The following is a 6,000-nucleotide window of genomic DNA, read 5'->3' as shown; positions in this document are numbered from 1 at the left end:
CATTAGGCGTCGCATACGGATCCCGGTTTTAGGCAGGGAGCCGTGGTTTAACGAGGAGCCCGGGAGGAGCGCCGGGGTCACCATCTCTGCCCCGCTCCCAGGGGAGCGCAGCCGCCCGGTCCTCCCGGCTCCGCACTCCTGTCCCGCTGCAGGACATGCGGAAAGCTCACACTGCTCCACAGCCCCGGCCCAAACTTGGTTCTAACAGAGACTGTGGAGCTCTGCAAGAATGAACTGTTCCTTCAGTACACAGGAGAATAAAAGGGGTAAGATCAGACAGTATCTGGTTACAAAAATTAGTTTGATTATGAGTTAAAAAGATCAATGAAATCAAATAAACCACTGAAAGGGGGATAAAAAGCTCCACTGTACGTTTCTACTAAATGTCACTTTATTTGAACAGGAAAAGGAGCAATGAATGTGAGGAAAGTGTGAATGATCTCAGCCCTAACGATTAGTAATTGCTACTTACCTGACATCCCAAGGCCCCTGGAGAGCCCCGGGGACAGAGCTCTGCAGGCTCTGACAGGGCTGCTGTGCGGGGACTCGAGGGGTTCCTGTAAACCCCAAGCACGGGAGTATCAGGCTCTGCACGTGGGGCCTCTACACCATCTCTTCTACATCCTTGTCATCCACTAAACACGGGTCTGGACACGCTGAGTGTGAAGTCCAGGAGCCACTGCTCAGCGCTGGGGGCCTGCTCAGGAGCTCCAAACACCACCACGACACCTTGGACCTCTTCGTGAGGACAAACAAACCACTACACACCATTTCTTATCCTAATCCTGCCTCTCTTTTACCGGCAGAGCTGTGCAAGCACAGACCCATCCGTGGCTTAGGACAGCACCAGCAGGTCGTGTGCTGTCACTGAGCTGTGGGAACTGACTGCAGGAATTGCTGTGCCGGCTGGAAGTGAGAGATGAAGCACATCTGCCTAAATCACACACTCCAGCACAATGCATGACTCATCCTTGCACCTAGAAAAGGAATTGCTTTCGCTCAGGTGGCACCAGCAGCTGAATTTTACAACCAGTTTTCCAGATTTGTTTGCTTCTTCCCATATGAAAATGTGGGGCCCTGCATTTTTCAGACTATTCTTGAAAATTGTCTATTTCACTGTGCCTGCACAGTACTTAAAATACACCCCATGACTGACTACCAATTTTTCAAAAATAAGTGGGCAAAATCAATCTCTTAAAAAAAAAAATCACAAAATAAAATCTCAAAAGGAAAAAAAAAATAGGGAGGAAAGAAAAAAAAAGACCTTTAAGAGCCCTATCTGAAGTTACGAATATCTCCAGGATCATTCAAGCACATAGAAGCAGGTAAATTAGTCGACAGCATTATTTTCAAGTAATTATCCAACCAGAACAAATGCAAATGGTTAAATTTAATCTAAACAGACTTCACTGAGCAAACAGATTCTGGAATAGGGAATCCACAGAAACCTAAGTGTTTAAGAGCCACAACATTAGAATGTCTGCACTGAACTTTTGAGCAATATATTTTGATCAACTCCTCTTTCTTCCCACTTCCCTCCCCCCACCACTTCCTCCCCCTTTTTATATTTAATTGTCTGAATTGTCAGACAGTTCAGATTGGAAAGGAGCATGGGAGCCCATCCCATCCAGCCTGTGCTCAGGACAGCCAGGCTCAGCCAGGAGACCAGACCAGGTGACTCTGGGCTTGGTCAGGTTCTTGAAAACCTGCAAGGGTGGAGGCTGCACAGCCTCCCTGCTGGACCTCCCACTCACGATAGGAAAGTGCCTCCAGCAGGCAGGTAGGTGACCAAACCCATCCATCCGTGCCCTCCCCTGGCTGAGCATCCTGCCCCTTCCCTCAGCCTCTCTTCTCAGGGCTCCAGCCCCAGACCAAGCTGCTCGCCCTTCACTGAAATCCACTTTAAGAATGTCTTTCCTGTATTGGAGGTACAAACTTGATGGATATCTAGACAAGGTCTAGCAAGTCCTGAGAAGGAGATAATTGCTTTCCTCAGCTTCTTGGCCCTTCTGAAGCCCAGGATACAATCAGCCTTCATTTCTGCTGTACTCTTCCACAGAGCTGTCCCCATACAGCCCATCCCAGGGGAACCCCAGGGGTTTCTCTTTCCCTAGAGCACAACTTTACATTTGTTGCTATTGAATTTCATGAGATCTCTGGCAGCTCCCTTCTCCAGCCTGGCTAATTCTCCCTAAAGAGCAGCCCAGGCCTCCAGTATGTTGATTGGTATCTCTCCTGTAACTGCTGCTGGTGACACCTGCACACTTGATGAGACAAGTGCACACATTCCATCACCTCCCCAGGTCACTGACAGGGATATCAGCAGGACAGATCCTGGGACAGACCCCAGTACCACACTTGTGACATGAAAAGCAAGATCTATCACCCACAGCCCTCTGAGAACCACCCTGGGTTTACATCCTTACAGCTTTCCACCCATCCAGGTTATAGCATCCTAATCTGGATGCTTGCCAGCCTCGTCCTATTTAAAAGTGTTTTCTCTTGCACTGACGTAACACAAAAAGAAATGTCACTGTACAAACCTCCTCCATAGGCAGAATAAGAACCCAATCACTGGAAAAGACCATTACTCCCAACAAAGAGTGGAGAAGTAAGAAAACCACAGGAATGTCCTACACTTGACTTTAGAGACAAGCTTGTTTATGCAGCATTGCCTTATGCTGTAAGTGCCTAAGCAATTCAAGGAGTCATTACACAGTGTAACAGATGTTTCAATACTTTACAGATCTAACTAGCAAGTAAAAGCCACTCCACGCTGCTGTCACCTGCTCCAGTGCAAGCAGGGAAAGATGTGAACCCCCAACCCCATTTTTTTTATACCATTAACTTCTTTCTTCACTGCTGCCTCTCCTCTGAGTCCCCACTGCCTGTGCTTTTCTGTCTCCCTGTGCCAAGGCCCCCATCTCCCCACTGTCCCTAGAGTCCCTATCTCAGTTTCCTCTCTCCTTTCTACTTTCACTCCTAAAGTACACAAGCAGCCAAAGCCAGACAAGCCAAAACATATTTTCCATGGTCAGAGAGATCCAGGTGAGCCTCTCCTGACTCTCACCTGTCTCCTGCTGGGGCTTTGCTGCAGGTTGCCTCCAACATTTCATGACAAATATTTTCCATTACATTTTCCATTTCCAACTCTCAACCTTTCTATCATATGATTTCAGGTTAAAACAGCAGGAATTTTGTACAGCTTATCTAGTGCAATATGATCTTTCTGTCAGCTGCTGAAAAGAGACTGTAGATGTTAAAGCCAAAAGCCAAAATCCAGCTGTGATTCATCTCCAACCTCACCCTAGAAACTTAACCTCATCCCAAATACCAGAATTTTTCTAATTGAAACCAAAGGCTTACACACATGAACCATCATCTGTAACCTTAACACTCACTACTACATACTTTCAGCCACCATAAACAGATTTTCCTCAGCTGTGTATGTTTTTTACTGATTAACATAGTACAACAGCTAAAATAGAAAATACTATGTAGTTTCAGCTACTGAACCTGTATTTAACAGCTGCTCACTGCCCTGTGGGACTGCCAACACTGCTTTTGCTCCAGGCAGATAAAGGAAGAGTGTGAGAAGAGTCACATTGGCTTAGACCACCAGTGCATCCAGGCAAGGGCTCTCATCACAGCCAACAGAGAAAAGGAGGAGAACATATACACCTACAGGGATATTCCCTCTGGCCATCTCTGGCCTTAGAGATAATGCCTTTATATTAATAAGAAAACATACAAGGAAGAAGAACACCTTGCTGCTGTTTCCCATTGCATTCCTAAAAAAGGGGGAGAAAGCTTCTGGCAAAAACAGTCCTTCCCCAAACTGACAATTTGCAGTGCTCCTGTTAGAACAGCTCTGCCAGGAGACACACAGCAAGCTCATGCCCAAAACCTAACACATAACAGCACTACAGTGGCATATGATTTATATGCATTCTACTGGATTAGGAAAGAGACAAATTATATTTCTGTCATTTTAAAACTAATCTCATATTTAGACTTTTTACATCATTTCACAGAAGGCTCCATACTCTTGTGTTAGCTATCTCATCTGTACCCTGTAGCAGGTCCATATTTTTTCCCATATTTTCCATCTTCCTCATGTCAGTGGAGTTCCTGAAGCAGCCCACCAAAGCAACTGATCCCCAGGAAAAGGCACACAGAGTTTGCTTTGCCTTTGTAATGTTCAGTAAAGTTTAATGAGGATGACACTTAATTCCTCCATCAGCCACTCCTTGCAACTTCATAGTTGCCTGTGCTGGAAAGGCAGAAAAGCTTGGGAGTCACTTTCTGCTTTCTGTTCCAAAGAATAATGGCTTTAAAATGGAATTTTCAAATGGCAAAATTCATCTGATAATATAACCAATTAGGATAACTAAGAAATTCACAAAAGTATGTCTCTGCAGCCAAAGACAAAGATTCCAGAATTTTGCAAATCCCAGACACTAACTGGCTTGATCTTCTAATTTACACTGACACCACATTACAATGACCTGCCTACATCTGACATTAAGCATAATTTAATGCTTGTTAATCAACAATGAGGGGAAATGTAAGCCCTGTGTTCCTTATCTAATGCTTTCCCTTTCCTCTGCTCAGAGAGTTAGAGGATTTGCCTTGTTCTGTCTATCATCTTCTTTGGTAAATACCAATCACTGCAGTAAATCTGGTAAGCAGGCTGACTTCTGACCTCTTTGTTCATATTTGTGCCATATATAAATATGTTGCTGGCAATATTTCCTGGTGGGTTTTTTTAAACACACTAAACAGAAATGCATTATAGAATAGAACAGAAGGGAATTTCAAAGTATTATAAATATAGGATTAGGAAACTTGCCAGCAATATCTATTGCTGACAGCTGACTTTATTAAAGTTCATCAGCATTAATTGCCTCGTTGTTGAATGACTTTTGCATGTAATTATCACCAGTCTAAACACAGATTGCCTCAGGTACAGTATCTAATGTGATCATGCATTCTGAATCCTATTAAAATAGCCAAGACACAACAGAAATTATTCTCTCCCTACCAAGAAGGAAGTGAAAGAAGCAACAGAAACAGGGGGAATTTATTTCGTTCAGTCTAAACAGTGTTATTTCTCTGTCTCATTCCAATGTTTCCAGCAATGCTTTGGTGCCATGGATGCTGAAGCAAGACTTAAGAGATGCCAATTCCATACCAGTGTCACTCATCTCAAGGACAAGTGAAAATTCCTGTGCCCCACTAGAAAGACAATGCCTGAGGCATGATTGCTAAAATGGGCTTTAAACGTCATGCTATATTTTAATAGACAGAAAGATGGATACATCAATGTCTAAAATAATAATTCTTAGATTATATTTATCAGAACAAGGCAAGGCTTGAATTGTAATTTGAAGAAGTCTGAGTTCCAGTACTGTGAGCTAATATCCAAGGAGAGAGGACACACAGCTCCTTCTTTGAACTTCTATGCTGTTTTAAGATGTTTTCAAGATCTAAAGGCTCAGCATCAAAGACAAAATTTCATACTTTTTTTACACCACACTAAAATCTTCGCACCATATTACTATCTCATTCCCAGACCTACTTTCCCAATAAAAAATAAATAAATTCAATTACTATTTCCTTTCCTCAATGTACTAGCTCTTTTGAGACTTAACAGAATACACTCTACTCTTTGGAATCATTACATGCAATAGGCACATGAAGGATTTTTTTAAAAAAATTAAATAGAATAAAATTTTGCAATTTAGCTTGCAGATTTATTTAAAGTCTTCAAAAGGATCATCTTAAAAGCTTCAATATCATCTTAGAAATTAGTTGCTCATCGTAGTCAATTTTTTCAATGTCAAATACCCACCATTCTCATGCATATGCCTCCTTATATGCACATCTACCTATCACCTGCCAGGCTTCTGGAGTGACTTTTCAGAGAAATTCACATTCAAGATTGTGTTTCAGCCACAGATTTAACAGCAACGAGTTTCAAAACTATTACATAGTATT

Source organism: Sturnus vulgaris, chromosome 9 (genome assembly GCF_052056855.1).
Source record: "Sturnus vulgaris isolate bStuVul1 chromosome 9, bStuVul1.hap1, whole genome shotgun sequence".
Lineage (NCBI taxonomy): Eukaryota > Metazoa > Chordata > Aves > Passeriformes > Sturnidae > Sturnus > Sturnus vulgaris.
This window is presented reverse-complemented; position numbering follows the sequence as displayed.